Source organism: Bos mutus, chromosome 28, assembly GCF_027580195.1.
Source record: "Bos mutus isolate GX-2022 chromosome 28, NWIPB_WYAK_1.1, whole genome shotgun sequence".
NCBI lineage: Eukaryota > Metazoa > Chordata > Mammalia > Artiodactyla > Bovidae > Bos > Bos mutus.
Window position 1 is genome coordinate 8,115,773 of NC_091644.1, and position 21,105 is coordinate 8,136,877.

The window sequence follows — 21,105 nt, forward strand, 5'->3', positions numbered from 1 at the left end:
CAGTTTTTCCCAGGTATACAGTGGTTGCCACTTTGAGAATGAGGTCCCCTTTCTAATGTGTACTGTTTGGGTGAGCCCCTATAAATCATGCAGAATTTGGACAGGAAGCAAATGGTATACTAAGACTAGGTAGTTGGGGAGAGTTAATAACAGTGTTTACAGAGGTGTGGGCAGGATTTAGGAAAACAACTCAGGACGGGATAGTAACCCTGGGGCTAGTGAGAGGCCAGGAGCCTCTGTTGCCATCTGTTTTGGGCTAGATTGCATCCCTCATTTATTTGAAATTCTAACCCCCAGGACCTCCAAACACAGAACTGTATTTGGAGATAGGGTCTTTAAAAACCCTAAAAACTGTTAAGTTAAACTGAGGTCATTAGGGTGGGCCCTAGTCCAATGTAACTGACGTCCTTATAAGAAGAGGAGGTTAGGACAGAGAGACAGAACGAAGGCCATGGGAAGACACGGGGAGAAGATGACCATCTACAGGCCAAGGAGAGACGACTCTGAAGAAAACAACCCTGCCAACACCTTGATCTCATACTTCTGGCCTCCAGAACTGTACAAAAGTTAATTTCTGTAATTTAACACCTAGTTTGTGGTACTTTGTATGGCAGCCCTAACGAACTAATAGATACATCATCCCTGGTCCTCAAGGGATGATGGGAGGACATGGGTTCAGAAGACAGTAGCTGAGTGGAGAAGACCGCTTGACCAGAGAAATGCAACAACCTGTGGTCACTCAGCAAGGGGGAACCGGGGAGGTAAATACCCTGGCCTCACTCTCCTCCATTATTTTACCTGCTGGAGCCTCCCCTGTCAAAACCACTGAGAGGTAATTCCCTGGCAGTTCAGTGGTAAGGACGCCTCGCTTCTACTCTTGGGGGCATGGGTTCGATCCTTGTGGGGAACTGATACCACATGCTGAGTGGCACAGCCACAAGCAAAACAAAAAACACTGAGAGCCAGAGGGCAAGGAAGCCTGTTGATGCCCGTCCGTATGGACCAGTCTCTTAGAGCACAGGGCAGGGTAGAGAGAGATGCAGAATGAATCTGGAACGTCAAACGAATATGCAACATATCCCATGCAATTATAATTATCCTTTTAATATCCCTTTAATTTAGAAAATGCATGATGATTCAGAGTCACTCTTAATTCAGTAAAGCTTTTTTACATGAATTTGTATTTAGTTAATTAAAGGATCTGTATACTTTCAGTCAAGTTTCCCCTGACCTCTCTAGACAGAGAGTAGTAATAAAGTCCTATTAGAAGCAGATTTTGTTGATTCCTGTGCCCACCTGAACACACAGGACCCTTCTTTTTGTCCACATCCTTAAAAATGAAATAAGTGCACTGTAAAGGAGATATTCCCTCAGCCTTTCCGCCATATGAGGACACCACAAAAAAGGTGGTGGTCCCAGAAGTAGGCTCTCACCAGACACAGAGCCTGTTGGCATTTTGATCTTGAACTTCCCAGCTTCTAAAACTGTGAGAAATTTCTGTTGTTTGTAAGCCACCCAGTCTAAGATGTTTTGTTAGCAGCCTACATGGACACAGAATGTAATAGTGGGATTTTTAGTAACTTATTCGTAATACTCATTTACAAACTGAGATATCTAGATGTCAATCAAGACCTCTTCTTTCCTCCATATTCACTCAGTCCCTATTGGTTCTGCCTTATTGTTTTGGATTTTAATGCATTTGACTTAACAAGCACTTGTACAGCCCTGACTGGGGGCCAGGTTTTGTCCTGAGTGCTTTACAAATATTAACTCATTTAAATATGACCAGAGTCCCCCTCCCACTCCAGTGTTCTTGCCTGGAGAATCCCAGGGACCGGGGAGCCTGGTGGGCTGGCGTCTATGGGGTCGCACGGAGTTGGACTCGACTGAAGCGACTTAGCAGCAGCAGCAGCAGCAGCAGAGTCCCCCTCCTGCCTTTACTTTCTATTTAGTTATCAGTGTAAGAAACTGTCCCCCTGCCCTTACAAAGCAGAAGAGCTAAGTCGACTCTCTCTGTTAAAAATTTCAGGGTAGTGACGATGCATCAGTTTGGTTCTCCATTCCCCATAACTATGGCAGAAAAAAAATGTACTGGAGGTGCACTGAATACTGCGCAAATTTGATATATCCAAAAACAGAGGTAAAAGCGTATTGTTTAGAATTATCTTGGCAGCCACTGGAAAATACTGTTAAATGTATGTTGAATAAATGAGCTAATAAATTTAAGAACAAAGGCCATATAAAACCATATGCTTCCAATGAAAATGTATGTATATCTATATGTATGTGTGCAGTGTGTACGGTGGGGGAGCATGAGGGATGGTCTCCTTACTTTTGGTCACACCTCCACCACTGTCTCTCTCATTGATAGAGCCTCTGTGTCTCTTAATCTCAGTTTCATATATTCTGTCCAGCTTTGTTATTTTTCTGATTTTTCACAAATCCCTCCCTGATTAGTTTTGGGCATTGCCTGCTTGTTTTCCAAAACATTAGGGTCCTTTTGGTAATCTTCGGCAAACACCTTGCTCTCCAAAGCTGATGTAGAAAGAAGAGAGCCAGATGTATAAGCAGCTCTTTTACCTAAACTTCAGAAGAACATACCAGCGTGCCCTGATTTTAGTAGGCTCCACAATTTCAGTGTGATTTTTTCTCGTCAGTAACCAGCATTGTGACTGTTCTCTGTAGCTGTACATTAAGGAGATGTCTAAGGAACTTGTGGTGATTCTGAACACATGAGAAGAAAAGTTATCATTGATCTAGTCTTCGTATCAATGGAAACTGGTGACTGATTAAGAGTGTGAAGAATTTAGCGACTGTAAGAATAACCTGAGGACATGGACGTGTTCACAGAATATAAGACTCCAGCTGAAATTCGTGGAGAGAATAGACTGACATAGACCGTGTGCTGCACTGCTGCTGCTGCTGCTAAGTCGCTTCAGTCGTGTCTGACTCTGTGCGACCCCATAGTCGGAAGCCCACCAGGCTCCCCCGTCCTTGGGATTCTCCAGGCAAGAAGACTGGAGTGGGTTGCCATTTCCTTCTCCAATGCATGAAAGTGAAAGGGAAGTCACTCAGTTGTGTCCGACTCTCAGCGACCCCATGGACTACAGCCTACCAGGCTCCTCCATCCATGGGATTTTCCAGGCAAGAGTACTGGAGTGGGGTGCCATTGTGGAGCAATTTCACATATTTGTTCTTTATCAGAATAGCTCCCTCTGAGCAGCCAACTCTCAGAGAACGCTATTACACCAGTGGCCACTAGAGGAAGCAGAGCATCAACTCTGGGTTGATTTCAACGGATACATTTGCTTGAGTTGCTACAATAGTAACCAAAAGTGGAAGTCAGGGTGCTCCCTGTTCAAAAGCCAATAAAAATAGGCAAGGTTGGTGGAAAGGAAAGTTTGCTTTATTTTGGATATAGACAGCTGGCAGGGAGGGGAGAGAGGAATGAATGTGGGGGACACAGAGGTGAACAGGGCAGAATCTCTGCTCTCATGAGACTTACATAAAATCAGAGGGAGAAAACCACAAATGCTTTAAGCAAAAATATGAAATAATAAATGCTATAGGAACATGAAATAGGATAATATCTTAAGAGAGTGACTGGGATGCCCTCCTAGCCAGTGTGGAGTAGTATTCAATAGGAGACATTACAGCTGCAATCTGAATGATAGGAGGAAAGTCACCGTGTGGGATTAGGCAGGAGAGGATCCTTGACAAGAAGTAGAGGAGGGCACGTGCACGGCTGGACCACTCAGGACGCCTCTTCTCTGTGCATCCGCTGCGTGACCAGCGCCTGTTGCACCTACACCCTATTCACGTGCCTGACCTTCCTGCATACTTGCCCCAAGCCCAACCAGTGACTGTTCTTATCGAAAGGGCAGTGAGGAGCCTGCTAGTTTCTCTGGTAACCAATGATGTCACACCACAGATGTCAGTCCCCCCTGTAACTGGCAATTTCCCCTTGCCGGAGTAGAGACTGCTGCCATGACCCGTACAGTGGGGTGCCATTCCAGGACGCTGCTTCAGACATGTACACTCCCCCCAGCCATTAAACCACTGATGTCCCTGTCACTGACTCAGCTCTTTCTTTGGTCTTAAAGCTGGTCAAGCACAATCCTTGTAGGCCTGTGGGATGCAGCCCAACAGCAGGGAAACACAAACTTGGCAAATTTACACACTAGAAAATTGGGCACTGTGGCTAAAGCCATGGAAGGCAGGGGCTGGATACCTAGAGCTCTGTCAACCAGGCCTAGAATTTAGATGTTATTCCAAGTGCAAATCAAATCCACTAGAAGTTTAAGGAAGTTACATGATAAGATTTTATTTTAAAATATTTTTGTATACGGGTAGTCACAGGTGAGGGGCTAGTGGTAAAGAACCCACCTGCCAATGCAGGAGATGTAAGAGATGCAGGTTTGATCCCTGGGTTGAGAAGATCCCCTGGAGGAGGGCATGGCAACCCACTCTAGTATTCTTGCCTAGAGAATCCCAGGGACAGAGGAGCCTGATGGACTACAGTCCATAGGGTTGCAAAGAGTCGGACACGCCTGAAGTGACTTAGCACACAGCACAGTCATAGGTCAACGAAATAAAATTCTGAGTCCAGAAATAAACCCACATATCTATGGTCAGTTGATGTTCAGCACTGGTGCCAAGACCATTCAGTGGTTACCTCTTCAACAGATGGTACTGGGACTGGATTTTCACATGTAACAGAATAAAGGTGGAAGCTAAAACCAAAGCTCTTAGATGAAGACTCAAGAGGTAAATCTTCATGACCTTGGATTTGGCAATGCGTTCTTAACTATGACACCAAAAGCACAGCAATAAAAGAAAAAAATAAATCAATTGTACTTACCAAAATTAGAGATTTTTGTGCATCAAAGGACACTCTCTAGAAAGGAAAAGACCAGCCACAGAATTGGAGGAAATATTTATTTGCAAGTCTTTTATTTGATAAGGGTCTAGTTTTCAGAATAATGAACTCTTCTGAATCAACAACAAAAGGAAAGAAAAACCAGTTAAAACAAGCAAAGTACTTGAATAAACATTTCTCAAAAAACATTGGCTAAAGTTATCAGATGTGGTCTGAGTTAATATTGTCTAGAAAGAAAGCCAGTTTTCCTTCCTCCCACATTCGGGAACAGAAGAAGGACCTAAAAAAGCAATGTTAATGGTAGTGATTTTGAGGGGGATGGGGTGTATATGTACGTTGCAAGATTAAACTCCCATTTCAGCCTATTACATCCTTATTCATCCCCCCCCCCATATTTGGAGCTAGCAATATGTCTGACCCTTGGAAAGTGGAGAAGTAAATGTCTGAGTCTTTGTTCATGTGCTTCTCTCTGGGCTGTGAGTACAGTGATATTCTATAAGTCCTTATTATTTACTTCAAATTCCGGTCCTTTCCTAAAGCTTTCCCATCACCTTCAGGCTGCACCTCCTTGCTCTCTGAGTCCAGCACACTGTTCAGCAGACTGTTGTGTAACTGGCTGGGCCAGTGTCCATTTCCCCCACTGATGAAGAAATGGGCTTTCTGCTGCCCCCACCTGCTCACCCTTCCCCTCCAGAGGCACCAAATGTCACTCCCAGCCCTGTCCCCTTTCCCAGAGCTACAAGGACTATCAAGCATTTCAGATAAGGAGGTCCAGCCACTGCCTCTCAATGCATCAGCCCCTTGGGGACCCGCTGATCTCAGAGCCGTCAGTTATTGTACCAAGGTTGTACCAAGCGCTGAAGCTTTAAAAACTTGCCTCCTCCAGCCTGGCATGAGCCTCTACCCACAACCCACCTCATTTCTGCAAGGGCTGTGCTTAGAGACCCACGAATTCCTCAAGATGCTTTTTAAGACTTCCTGTTCTTTGCTGGTAAATTGTTAATCAGTTTGTGGCAGCATAAATAAAATTAGAGGGTTTAATTAAAACTAATGAACGAGTGAGTGGAGACCAGCCTGGCCGCTTTGCTCTCTGAGCCTCAGAGCAGTAAATAATGAAAATGTCACACAGCAAGTGATATATGGTTTAGCAGAAGTGAAGGGCCAGCAGAAAGGAGGCCTTAGAGAGCTCCTCCACCGGGGTGTAATTTGCAAGGAGGTGGAATCCCCATTTTGGTGTAACCTATTAACTAATTCCACAGGAACTGTTCCAGTTTTCTGGCTCTTCCCCCCTGCCCCGCACCGCCCAAAAAAGAAAGAAAACAGTAGCACGTGGGATGTCCATTCTTTGTGTAACTGTGGCGTGCTTTAATGTTCTGATCCTCCAGAAAGGGAGCAGTAGACACAAAGATGGGGCCGTACTGTGGGCGGTTAGTGGGCAGAGGTCTGGAATTCTGACTTTCTCAATGCGGAGGAAATAAAAGCGAGAAGTGTCCCACATCCTGCTTGCTTTTCTCTTTTTTAAAAAATATCTTTATTGAATTTGTTGCAATATTGCTTCTGTTTTGCGTTTTGACTTTTTTGGCCAAGAGACATGTGAGATCTTAGCTTCCTGACCAGAGTTGAACCTGCACCCCCTGCATTGGAAGGTGAAGTCCCCACCCCTGAACCACCTGGGAAGTCCATCCCACTTGCCTTTCAAGTGCTTTCCCAGCCATTCATGTAAGTGAAAAGCTGCTTGTGGTCGTTTGGGCTTAGACCTGGACTCCACTTAATCATGAAGTCCTTCTTGCACGGTTTTACTAAGGCATTTTCCAGGTATGCAATGACCATGCAGACAGGAGAAACAACCCTCCTCCCAATATCCACCTCTCTGGTATAAGAGCTGTGTCTACCTGCACTGTAGCTGGTCACCTTAGAGGTGATTCTGTGCACAGATGCAGGCATCTGATGATTCATTTTGTCCCTGAGTGGAGGCCTGCCCAAGCATAAACATGTTCAGACGAATCTGCCTTTATTATGAATTGCTTCCCTTTTATTTTATGCAGCTGGGGCTGAATCCAAACAACTGTGTGCATATGTGCAGGGAGTGGTAAGAAATATCTATTACATAAATGATGCCTCACACGGGATTCTATTTGGTATTTATGAAATGGATGGGAGGTTGACACGTGAGGTTCTGGAATGGTCTACTGGAGAGTTTCCTTCTGCTCCTGGGTCTTCTTAGCTTGGAACAATGTTTCTCCAAGTGGGGACCGATGCATACCTACCTCAGCATCATGTGCTTATTAAAAACAGGTTCCCAGGCCTCCCCCGGACCACAGAGCTGGAATTCCCAGGAGTGGGCTGGGAACAGGACTATCTTCAGCTCCATGAGACCCGACACATGATGAGAAGAGGCGCCTGGGACTTCTGGACCAGGGGAGGCCCTTTTGACTCCTTTCCCCTCAGGGATTCAGGGAACCTCTTCTCTTCCTTTGTCCTCATCCTCAGGCACCTCCCCCCACCCTGGGATTTAGCCAGCAATTCCTTTCCTTACGTTTCCCTCCACCTCCTGTTGTCTCCCTCTGTCAGCTTGGCCTATTTTGCACACCAGTATAACTATTGTGGAGTCTGGTGGTAATGTTTTCTGCAAAGTTACACAGATTTATATTTCCCACTCGAGAAATGCGGTATCTCATGTGCCCCTGTTCATAGCAGTGCTATGCACAACAGCCGGGACATGGAAACAAACTAATGTCCACTGACAAGTGCGTAGATAGAGAAGGTATGGCACATACATCCAAGGGAATACCACTCAGCCATAAGAAAGAGTGGAGCAATGCCTTTTTACAGCCACATGGACCGCTCGAGATTATCGTGGTAAGCAAAATAAGTCAGAAAGAGAATGACAAATGCATGATATCACTTAGATGTGGGATCTAAACTATGACACAAATGAATTTATCTATAAAACAGAAGCAAACACAGGGAGCAGACTTGTGGTTGCCAAAGAGGAGGGTGGGTGGGGGAGGGACAGACTGAGAGTGGAGTCAGCAGATGCAAATTACTATATATAGGATGGATAAACAACAAGACCCTACTGTGTAGCACAGGGAAATCTATCAATATCCTGAGATAAAATGTAACAGAAAAGAATATTAAAAAGAATATATATGTATGTGTAACTGAGTCAGAAATTCCTGTGCAGCAGAAATTAACACTACATTGTAAATCAACGATGCTTCCAATAAAATATTTTTTTAAAAAAGAATTGTGTTACTCTATTTGTAGTTGGCTGTCCTAGCTTGAGCCTGTATCATAAAACTGATACAGGTAGGGATGGAGGAACAAACAAAAATTAGCAGAGGTCCCAGGAAAAATCCTAATTTAACAAAACAATGTTCAAGAACAGTCTGCAAAACCCTTTCAAACAATCAGTGGCTTGAGATCACAGCTCTAAAGTTTTAAAAATCCACATTGGAGATATGGACTGTGTACCGTAGCCAGCGTGGTGTGTATTGTTTTCTGACTGAAAACAACTGAGGCTTTGGTCTAGGAGGGAAAATGTCAGGTTCAGCAAGATGCCAAAGTGGAAGCAATTTGAAAATGGTTTGGAGATCAATTCCCTGCCCAAAAGGCCTAAACAAACCCAAACCAGAGCTTTTTGCACAAACAATTAGAAATAAAAGCAAAAATTTCATCAGAGCAAAGATGTGCGCTCTCAACATATTGGCCCCTTGGTGTCATTTGAGGGAAATTAATGTGGAAGGCCAAAGAGATGGAGTCTGCATTATGCAATGCTCGGGAGACCTGCCTACTATTTTGTTCCTAGTGTAGCAGAAATAAATTCTGCCCGCAAGCCTTCAGGGAGAAATAAGACATGTGCATAAGTGAGATTAATCAGTGAAGCTAGCATCGACCTAATGAGTCATCTTTGACATCATAAAGCTTGAAAACATAAGGCTGTGGGCTGTCAGATATGTGCGTTCTCATAAGAAACCAGACAGGGCTGTGAGGTGCACGGGTGGGCAGCTCTTCAGCGTGTTGGACCCAGCAGAGAGGAAGTGATAGAAAACTGACTGCCTTGAGCCAGTTTTTCTTACAATTGTTACGTATTTATTGGCTGTATCAGGTCTTGGCTGCTGTGCCATGGCTTCCTCTAGTTGTGGAAAACCTAGGGGAGGCAGGGATGGGGGGTGCTACGCTTTAGCTGCAGGGCACGGGCTTCTCACTGCCGTAGCTTCTCTGGCTGCAGAACACAGGCTCTGGGGCCTTGAGGCTTCGGCAGTTGCAGCACGTGGGCTCAACAGCTGAGGCTTGCAGGCTCAATATTTGTGGCACACGGGCTTCGTTGCTCTGCGGCGTGTGGAATCTCCCCAGACCAGGGATCGAACCCATGTCACCTGCATTGGCAGGCATGTTCTGGACTACCAGGGAAGCTCCTGCCTTGAAGTTTTGTTGACCTACTGTGGGACTGCTTCTGTGGAGATGTGGGATGGAGTGCTGGGCTGAAGAAAAATGAAGGTTTGGGGGCTCCTGTACCTTCTCCCCACAGGAAGCCCCAGCCTTCTGGTCAAATGGAGCTTCCAGGGAGGCTGCATTCCCATCCAAACCACCCACCAGGATTTCCTGGAGTGTAGCAAACGCTTCTGAGAGACTGGGAAGAGAGGGACACAGAGAATGGGCGGGACAAGATGCCCCTGGGGTGGGACCTACAGAAGTTTCCGGGCCTGCAGCAGAGTGTTTGCAGTGGCCTCGTGTCCACCTCTGCCGCCAGCGTCCCACCCGCCTTGTCACCAGCTCCTCCTACCAGTCCAGCGTCCCACCCCTCTTGTCACCAGCTCCTCCTGGAAGTCCAGCGTCCCACCCCACTTGTCACCAGCTTCTCCTGGCAGTCCCCACCTAGACCCGGCCCCTCTTTTTGCTGTGCATCTGCACTTGCTCGCACACAGCCTTTACTTCCTTTGAACCTGACAGTCTCTTCATGTCCATCTCCTTCCACCCCCGATTATCCCCAGACTCTATCCAAGGAAAGGCTGAGGACCATGGTGCTGTCCTCACAAGTCATACTCCCTTTTAGAAGGCGGCATGTTTCATTCGGTGTCTTGGATGTCCCCATACACTTAGCTGTCAAAACGCCAGACCTCTTCCTCACGGAATCCTGGTCACCTGGCAACTCAGACCACGATTTCTCGACCCTAGCTTTGAGAGATGTCTTTAAGCGCCTCAAAAGCTGAACCCCGTCTTCCTTCTGTTGACTGATTTCATTTAGATGGTAGACAGCACGCCCCAAGGGCCCTAGAGAGTTTCTCTGTGGTTAGAGCTTCCTGAATGGAGAGCCAGGCCCCTCCACTGCCCACAGCCAGGTTCTGTGAGAGCAGCTTTCTCCCTGTAGAGACAGCCAGCATGGCACACCAGTGCTGGCACCTGGCCCACCCCAGCCCCTGGCAGCCACCGCCAGCCCTGCTGCCTGGCTTGTTACACGAGACTCAGCTGCAGCATCCAGCATCCAGGACACACAGCCACACACCTTCCCCAAGTGGCTGATCCTAAAAGTCCGCAGCAAGGACATCAGATCTGGCCCTCCTTCCTGAGTCATGCGCACATTTTCTGTCTATGCAGGCAACTGAAGGAGAGTTTCTGGGACTCTTGCTCATGACATCCACTGAGTGCCCCAAAGGGCACATGCTTTGGAGCCATGTGGCAACATGACTTCCCTGGTGTCCTGGCTCAGTCGCTGATGTGCATCCTGGCCAGTGAGTTCACAGCTTGGAGCCTTCGTTTCCTCATCTATCACTCATTCAGTGCCTGCTATGTGCCTGCACTGTTCCAGGCACTGAGGATACAGCAGCAAATAGAAAGGATCCGATCTCTACTCTCCTGGAGCCGACACGTTAGTGAAAGACAGGCGGACAATAAATGAGTAACCAAAGAACTAAATGTCAGTGGTACACGCCACACAGGAGGTCCACGTGGCAGAGGGGTTGTGGCTAGACAGGCGAGCGGGGACTTGGATAGTGCGGTCAGGGAGGGCCACTCTGAGGAGATGAGCTCTGAGATGACGTCTGATGACCCAGTGGAGGAAAGGTTGCTGAGGTCAGAATAAGTTCCACTTATTCAAGGAGCAGAAGGGCAGTGAGCACAAAGAGTGGAGGGAAGCAGGGTGACAAGTTCCAAGACAAGGGTGGGGCTGGATCACGTAGGGTCTTGTGAGCTACAGGATCCTCTGTTTAACTTTAATTCTTGTTGTAACAGAAATCCACTGGCTGATTTTCCCCAAGAGAAGGATAACAGATTTCAGTTTTCAGAACTTTGTTGTCTGTTTGCGTGTGATGAGTAGATGGTGGTGTTGGGGGGCGGGGATTGGGAGTGGGTGGCGTAGAAGTGGGTGACTATTACTGCCCAAGAAAGACTGGGATGGAAATAGTGGAGTATAACAGGGACAAATTTGGAATATGCCTCAGGAGAAAACCCAGCATATCTTGCCAGCAGATTTGATACGAGGGTTGAGGAAATTTGGGATGAGTCTAGGAGCTTTTGCTGGAGCCACTGGTTGGCTGGTGGCGCCACTTGCTGAGATGTGGAAGTCTGGAAGAGCAGCAGATATATGCATTAGGGGACGAAGCAGGGAGAATGTTTTGGCCAGGCTATATTTGAGAGACCTATTATATATGTGAGTGGAAATTCAAAGTATGCAGTTGGAGATAAGAGCCTAGAGTTGAAGAGAGAGGTCCAGGTGGAAACGTAAGTTTGGACGTCTTCAGTACCTGGATGGAACCTAAAGTCATGAGGTCAGATGAGAGCACCTTGAGGCAATATGTAAATAGAAAAGACGGACCAAGCTCTGTAGCCTATAATCTTTAAAACTCAAGCACAAGAAGCCAGTAAAGGAGACTCCCATCCCAAATGGGGTGAGCATAAATTACAGGTGTGCAATACAGTGGTTCGCAGTTTCTAAAGGTCATACATCATTTATAGTTATTATAAAATGTTGGCCGTGTTTCCCATGTTGTTCGATATATACTTACAGCTTATGTTCTGCCTAATAGTCTGTATCTCTATTCCTTTACCCCATCTTGCCCCTCCCCTCATCCCTGTCCCCCTGGTAACTGCTAGTTTGTAGTCTATATGTGCGAATCTGCTCCTTTTTTGTTACATTACTATTTTGATCTACTGTTTTAGATTATACACTTAAGTGGTACCAAGCAGCATTTACCTTTTTCCGTCTGACGTTTCACTCGGCATAACGTCCCCTAAGCCCATCCATGCCACTGCGAATGGTGAAGTCTCTTTTTCTGGCTGAGCTGTATCCCACTGTGCATGTGCGCAGCCTCCCTACCTGTTGATAGGCACTCAAGCTGCTTCCATGTCTTGGCGATTGTAAAGAACACTACTTGGAACACTGGGATGCGTGTGCATTTTAAAATGGTAAGTTTTTAAAAATATATACCCAAAGAGTGGAATTGCTGGGTCATACAGTAATTATACTTTAGTTTTCTGAGAAATCTCCATGCTGCTTCTCACCGCGGCTGCACTAACCGCCTGCGAGAGCTCGGGTCCCCCGTCCTCGCCAGCAGTCGTTGTTTGTATTCTCTTTGACGATAACCGATCCTGGCGGCTCACCTGGACCCTGTTCTGCCTTTAGTCATCTAATTATTCACGAGCCCTTACAAAATACCCCACCCACCTGCCCATCCAATAAGCGTTTGTTGATCACTCACTCTTTTCCAGATTCTATGCTTGATGCTAAGAGGTCAGAAATAATGAGAAACTCAGAATAAAACAAAACAAGATTTTGAGAGGGGATACTAAGACCCATATTTACCCTCCCACATGGAACAATAAAAAATTCAATTAAAATATATGGAACAATGGATTTCAACATATTGGACAGCAGACAAGAAAATACAGGGATTCCTGAGAAATTGAGATAAGCCCTATTATTGCCTTGGCTTGCCACCTGGAGTTTTTCAGCCCACAGTACACAGAGAACCCAAACAGAACCAGAAGACTTTATGATTTGAGAACATGGAGCTGAGAGTCTGGGGGCAACCAAGACAGAGTTCTAAGAACAGAGCACCAGAGAAAAGAGAACTACGGTGACTTACAGTGAGTCCCTTTTGAGTATTTAGCAGAGTATTCACCAGCACCTTTGTGTAAGGAAATTGCCCAAGTCTGGGAAAGGAGCCATCCAAGACTGTTAGGGGGAACCATACCCAGGGCTCACACAATGCTTGGAATAATGCCTGCTCCCACCAGGCTGACTGGAATACCTCATAATTCACAATAGAAATACTTAGGAAAATCTTGCCTCAATAAAGCAGAATAATTAACCCAAGACTGGGCACTGCTCCAGACTCACCTAACGAATCATAAATCAAAACTTAAAGGATAAAACTGTCTCCAAGTAAATTAACTTCATCCTAGAACAAAGCTCAAGAAGATTTATAACAAAAAAAATTATTCAGCACCTAACAAGTGTGACATCCGGTCAAAGATTATCAGGCATTCAAAGAGCCAGGACCCACTCCAGTGTTCTTGCCTGGAGAATCCCAGGGACAGGGGAGCCTGGTGGGCTGCTGTCTATGGAGTTGCACGGAGCTGGACACGACTGAAGCGACTTAGCAGCAGCAGCAGCAGCAGCAGCAGAGAGCCAGGGGCTTCCCAGGTGGGGCTAGTGTAGAGTCTGCCCACGAATGCAGGAGACACAAAAGATTTGGGTTCTATCCCTGAGTTGGGAAGATCCCCTGCAGTAGGACATGGCATCCCACTCCAGTATTCTTGCCTGGAAACTTCTCTGGGCAGAGGAGCCTGGCAGGCTACAGTCCATGCGGCTGTAAGAGTCAGACGTGACTGATCATGCATGACACAAAGAGGCAGGAGAACATGATCCCTGATGAGGATAAAAAGTTATTTTTAGGACTCCCCTGATGGTCCAGTGGATAAGAATCTGCCTGCCATGCAGGGGACACAGGTTCAACCCCTGGTCAAAGAGGATTCCACAAGCTATGGAGCAACTAAGCCCGTGCATCACAACTCATGAAGCCCACACGCTCTGGAGCCTGGGCTCACAGCAAAAGAAGCCACCACGATGAGAAGCCGCCGCACAGCAACCAGAGAGGAGCCGCAACTGGAGAAAGCCCAAGCGCAGCAACAAAGACCCAGTGAAACCAACAATTAATTAATTAAAAAATAAGAAAAGAGACTTATTTTAAAAAAAGACCCAAGTTAAATTCCTGAGGTGAAAACCATAATGTATAAATTGAAATATACCCTGGATGGGATTAATGGAGGAATAGACATGGTATAAAAGATTAATGAATTTGTGCTCGCTTTGGCGGCACATATATTAAAATTGGAATGATACAGAAAAGGTTAGCATGGCCCCTGCACAAGGATGACACTCAAATTCGTGAAGTGTTTCGTATTTTTACATTTCTCCAAAGAAGACATACAGATGGCTAACAAATACATGAAAAGATGCTCAACATCACTCATTATCAGAGAAATGCAAATCAAAACCACAATGAGGTACCATTTCATGCCAGTCAGAATGGCTGCGATCCAAAAGTCTACAAATAATAAATGCTGGAGAGGGTGTGGAGAAAAGGGAACCCTCTTACACTGTTGGTGGGAATACAAACTAGTACAGCCACTACGGAGAACAGTGTGGAGATTCCTTAAAAAACTGGAAATAGAACTGCCTTATGATCCAGCAATCCCACTGCTGGGCATACACACTAAGGAAACCAGAATTGAAAGAGATACGTGTACCCCAATGTTCATCGCAGCACTGTTTATAATAGCCAGGACATGGAAGCAACCTAGATGTCCATCAGCAGATGAATGGATAAGAAAGCTGTGGTAGATATACACAATGGAATATTACTCATCCATTAAAAAGAATACATTTGAATCAGTTCTAATGAGGTGGATGAAACTGGAGCCTATTATACAGAGTGAAGTAAGCCAGAAAGAAAAACACCAATACAGTATACTAACGCATATATATGGAATTTAGAAAGATGGTAACAATAACCCTGTATGCGAGACCACAAAAGAGACACAGATGTATAGAACAGTCTTTTGGACTCTGTGGGAGAAGGCGAAGGTGGGATGATTTGGGAGAATGGCATTGAAACATGTATATTATCATATGTGAAATGGATCGCCAGTCCAGGTTCGATGCATGATACAGGGTGCTCAGGGCTGGTGCACTGGGATGACCCAGCGGGATGGGGTGGGGAGGGAGGTGGGAGGGGGGTTCAGGATTGGGAACACATGTACACCCATGGCGGATCCATGTCAATATATGGCAAAACCACTACAATATTGTAAAGTAATTAGCCTCCAAAAAATTAATTAATTTAAAAAAAAAGATTAATGAATTTGTAAACATTGCAATAAATTGTACAAAATTTGAATTTTTTGAAAATGAAAACAGCATCAGTGAATTATATGACAATATGAAGTGGTCTAATACATGTATAATTGAAGGAGGAACAGGAAATATTTGAGAAATAATGGCTGAAAATTTTCTAACCTTGATGAACACTATGAACCCATATGTCTATGAAGTTTAGCAAACCCAAAGCACAAGAAACATGAAGAAATCAGCATATCATAATCAAACTGCTCAAAACCAGTGATTAAGAGCAGATCTTAAAAGCAGTCAGAGGAAAGGGACAGGTTTTATCCAGAGAAACAAAGATGAGGACGCCTGTCAATTTCTCTTTGCAGACAGTGTGGCCAGGAGCACAGCGGAGTCACAGGTTTAAAGTAAAGGCAGGCGAAACACCCATCTAGATGTCTATTCCCCACGAAAAACACCTTTCAAAAATAAAAGTGAAATAAAGACTTTTTCTGACATGAGAACTGAAAGGATTTATCATGAGCAGATCAGCAATACAAGAAATGCTAAAGGAAATCCTTCATACAGAAGTAAAATAACACCAGATAGAAATCTGAGTCTATACAAAGAATACCAAAAATGGTAACTATATGGGTAAGTGTGTAAGACGTTTCTTAATTATTTAAGCTGACTAGGAGAACGGACTTGGAGACACAGGGGTTGAGGAGCTGGAGACGAACGGAGGGAGTTGCATTGCACATATGCATGACCACGTGTAGAATGGATGGCTTCGGGGAAGCTGCTGTCCAACACAGGGAGCTCCGTTCAGTGCTCTGTGATGACCTAGAGGGGTGGGACGGGAGGATGGGAGGAAGCTCACGAGGGAGGGCATATATGTATCAGTTCAGTTCAGTCACTCAGTCGTGTCCGACTCTTTGCAACCCCATGAATCGCAGCACGCCAGGCCTCCCTGTCCATCACCAGCTCCCAGAGTTCACCCAAATTCATGTTCATCGAGTCGGTGATGCCATCCAGCCATCTCATCCTCTGTCGTCCTCTTCTCCTCCTGCCCCCAATCCCTCCCAGCATCAGAGTCTTTTCCAATGAGTCAACTCTTCGCATGAGGTGGCCAAAGTACTGGAGTTTCAGCTTCAGCATCAGTCCTTCCAATGAACACCCAGGACTGGTCTCCTTCAGAATGGACTGGTTGGATCTCCTTGCAGTCCAAGGGACTCTCAAGAGTCTTCTCCAACACCACAGTTCAAAAGCATCAATCCTATACATGTAGCTGATTCTCTTTGTTGTACAGCAGAAACTAACACAACTTTGTGAAACAACTATATTCCAATAGAAATAAATAAAAATAAAAATTTAAAAAGATAATAGTTTAAACAAAAATGAAGACAATACGTTATCAAATTTATAACATATGTAAATGTAAAAAGTGGCAACAACAGAATACAGATTGGAGAGAATACACTCTTATAAGGTTATTATACATGATGTCAGTATTTCTCCACCACGGTTAGTATTTTGGACTGCATAGTTTTTCATTGTGAGGGACTATTCCATGCATTGCAGGATTTTGGGAAGCATCCCTGTCTTCTGTCCATTAGAGGGCCCTAGTCTCTAGATCATGCTATCTTCTGAAGGACAAAATTGTCCCCAGTAGAAACCCACCTCTATATACGAAAAAGTCTAATATGACTTGAAAGTAGACTAAGTTAAGCATATATACTATAAACCCTAGGGCAACTGCTAAAATAACAAAACAAAGAGTTAATAGGCCAACAGAGAAGATAAAATTGAATATTAAAAATATTCAACCCAAAGAAAGCATGAAAAGAGTTAAAAGGGAACAAAGAACAGACAGGATACATAGAAAACAAACAGGATGATAGATTTTAACTGAATCACATCAAAAATCATATTAAATGTACATGGTTTAAACACCCAATTAAAGTCAGAGATTGTCAGACTGGATTAAAAAAGCAATACCAAAACTACATGCTGCCTGAAAGAAATGCACTTTAAATATAAATACAGAAATAGATTAAACATTAGGGTGGAAAAAAGCATACGCCATGCTAACACTAGTCAAACGAAAAAGCTGCAGTGGCTGTATCAACATCAGACAAAGAAGATTTCAGAGCAAAAATACTATCAGGGATGAAGAACGGCATTTCGTAAAGATAAAGGGTCGACCTATCAGGAGGACATAACACTCAAACGTTTATGACCCTTAACAAGGGAACTTAAAAATATATGAAGTAAAACTGATAGAACTATAATGAAAAACAGACAAATCTACATTATACTCAGACATTTCAATACTCCTCTCTCCATAATTCATAAACAAGTACACAGAAAGTAGCAACATGGCAGATATGAACGTTCTCACCAACTTGACCTGTTTCACACCTGTAGAAGGCTCCATGGAAAAGGTCTCATTTTTCTCAAGTACACATGGGACATTCACCAAGATACCCCAGGCTATGAAATACGTCTTTTACACTTATGCATATAGTTTTGAAATCACTGGATAAGCTCATGAAAGTTTCCAAAAAGTCCTGCAGTAAAATAAAACACAGTAAGAACAACAACTAACCCCCAAACCAAAACTGTTCCACTTTGTTTAATGTAGTTCAGGACCTTGCCCTTCATCCCCAATCTGAAATACCTGCAGAAAATGATGTGCCACTGCCAGAAGTCAAAGAGCTTGGAGGAATTAGAAATTAGGCAAAACAAGGTCAAATTTCAATCACTGAATAGCCTGACATTGGATGTCAGCATTTCCCCGACGCAAATAAAATAATGACGCTCCTTGCTATAAGAAGTGAAGTGAAGTCACTCAGTCGTGTCTGACTCTTTGCAATCCCATGGACTGTAGCCTACCAGGCTTCTCTGTCCATGGGATTCTCCAGGCAATAGTCCTGGATTGGATTGCCATTTCCTTCTCCAGGGGATCTTCCCAACCCAGGGATTGAACCCTGGTCTCCCACATTGTAGACAGACAATTTACCGTCTGAGCCACCAGGGAAGCCTTGCTATAAGAGATCCCAGGGAAATGCCTTATATGTAAATGCCTTATATGTTTCTCATAGTGCTGAACACAGCTGGGAACTTAATTTTCCTCTCCTGGGGACAGATGGACTGTCCGCTTGTTCTTCAGCAACGCATGCCAGACCTCCATGTGTCTTCCAAAAGAAAAGTGGTCTAGGGATCTGCTTTGAGAAAGGTAGACATCTATCTTCTGTCTCAAGTAGATGTTTGAAAGCCACTTTAAAAAAAAAAAAAAATTATAGTTGATTTGGGGCATCCCTGGTGGCTCAGACAGTAATGAATCTATCTAAAATGTAGGTGACCGGGGTTCTATTCCTGGGTTGGGAAGATCTCCTGGAGAAGGCAATGGCAACCCACTCCAGTATTCCTGCCTGGAAAATCCCATGGACAGAGAAGAGGCTGGTGGGCTACAGTTTACGGGGTTGCAAACAGTTGGACACAACTGAGTGACTAACACTTTCACTTTCCCTTTCCCTGTGCTGTATAGTAAGTCCTTATTGGTTATCTATTTTATATATCAGTTCAGTTTAGTTCAGTCACTCAGTCGTGTCCGACTCTTTGCGACCGCATGAATTGCAGCATGCCAGGCCTCCTTGTCCATCACCAACTCCCGGAGTTCACTCACTCTGTGATGCCATCCAGCCATCCCATCCTCTGACGTCCCCTCCTCCTCCTGCCTCCAATCCCTCCCAGCATCAGGGTCTTTTCCAATGAGTCAACTCTTCGCATCAGGTGGCCAAAGTACTGGAGTTTCAGCTTTAGCATCATTCCTTCCAAAGAACACCCAGGACTGATCTCCTTCAGAATGGACTGGTTGGATCTCCTTGCAGTCCAAGGGACTCTCAAGAGTCTTCTCCAACACCACAGTTCAAAAGCATCAATTCTTCGGCGCTCAGCCTTCTTCACAGTCCAACTCTCATATTCATACAAGACCACTGGAAAAACCATAGCCTTGACTAGACAGACCTTTGTTGGAAAAGTAATGTCTCTGCTTTTGAATATGCTGTCTAGGTTGGTCATAACTTTCCTTCCAAGGAGTAAGCATCTTTTAATTTCATGGCTGCAATCACCATCTGCATTGATTTTGGAGCCCCCCAAAATAAAGTCTGACACTGTTTCCACCGTTTCCCCATCTATTTCCCCGTATAGTAGTGTGCGTATGTTAATCCCAAACTCCTAAATTATACCCTCCTCCTTCTCCTTTGGTCACCATCAATGTGTTTCCTGTGTCTGTAGGTCTGTTTCTGTTTTATAAATAAGTTTCGTTTGTATCATGTTTTTTATATGCCACATATAATGAAATCCTCTTTCTTTAAAAATTCTGCTTGTTTTATTTATGGACTACTTTGAATGAATTATATATGGTAAAGCATGCATAAGTCAGTTTAGAAATCCCGCTTGCATGCTCTCTTGCTATATGCCTCAATAGATAAATTGGGGGAAATCTTTGTCTCTTTCTGCCCCAAATGTGCGATGTGTGTGCTGTGCTTAGTGCTCCAAAGAGGACGAAGGCGATGTTTCGTGACTGTCACTGTAGACACAGTGCTGCCCGGGAGAAGGTGACAGAGGTCAGCACATTCCCAGCTTTTGTTGAAACAGTTGTCCAAGAATGTTGATACCATGAGAGGGAGAACATGTCATTCTCAAGAGCAGCCAGACAGTGGCACCAAAGGCCAGTAATGGAATCATCCAGGCCAGTGTGGTCTCTGGACCAGACGCCTGTTTAGGGAACAGAGCAAAGCCCAGCTAAGACCTTGTTAGAAATACAAATCCCAAACCCAGTGAATCAGAAACTGCTGGTGGTAGGGCCCAGGACTCTGCACTTTATCAAGCTTTCCAGGGGATTCTGGTACCTGCTCAGGACACCCTGCATCCAAGCCCAGCTCAGTTTTCTCTGAAATTGGCAGGTACTATTATAGGAGTTGATTTCATGTTTCTTTATTTCACCAAACAGCTTCTGCCTAGCCAATAAACGGCTTTTTTTTCTTTAAAAAAATTTTTATTGAAGCACAGTTGACTTACAATGTGTTAGTTTCAAGTATATAGCAGTGATTCAGTTACATAGAATCGTTTAGAAACGTTACATATGTTTTTCATTATCTGCCTTCATGGTTCTTCCTTCCTAGTGGATTTTTTTACTTCTTTTTAAATTACAAAGATATGATACCACATTTACAGGAGACCTGGGAAATACAGAACAAACTTACATATAGTTCCACTGTATATTACAATTTTTTATGTAGATAAATTAAGACTTTTTAAACTGTTTATTTTTAAAGGAAATAAAAAGCGACTGACTCCATGTCAGACCTGGAAGCCTGCCGCTTTAAACCTTGTCTCCAGCTTTGACACAGGGATGGACAGGTCACAGCCTTGTGTCTACAGGAACAGCTCCCAGGCTGGCCACCTTCATCCCCTTGTCCTCCCAGCCTGGGAACTGTGACTGTCCTGTCTGCAGCTTAACCTCCTTCTCTCACCTCAATGCTTCTCACATTGGTGACCCGCAGATAGCAACTTCCCTGAATCTTGGTTCTCCTCTTGGAAAAGTACCCTGTGATCAACCCCAGGAAGCAGGATCTGCATTCCTGGGTCCTGGCCCCTCCGCACCCGGGTGCTGGCAGTCAGACCTTATACACCCTGCACCTCTCTCTTTCCATAGTCTCCCAGTTAGTAAATTAGAGGGAACATCCTGATCTGACCAGCCCTGGTTTCTCTTATGAAAGCCCGGGCAGCATTCACAGTCACACCCCACGGGGATATCACACCAGCAGTGAGTGGAGGGAGGTGATGAGATGGAGATGATACTGTCCACAGAGCCTTGGAACGAGCTCTG

General features: G+C 44.8%; 1 non-coding gene across 1 annotated transcript; it reads left to right on the top strand.

Moving 5' to 3' along the window:
* The first annotated feature begins 14,183 nt into the window (after positions 1-14,183).
* On the top strand, positions 14,184-14,290 carry LOC138986139 (U6 spliceosomal RNA). Its single transcript, XR_011463040.1, has one exon. It is a non-coding gene; the product is annotated as a U6 spliceosomal RNA (small nuclear RNA).
* Positions 14,291-21,105: the final 6,815 nt, after the last annotated feature.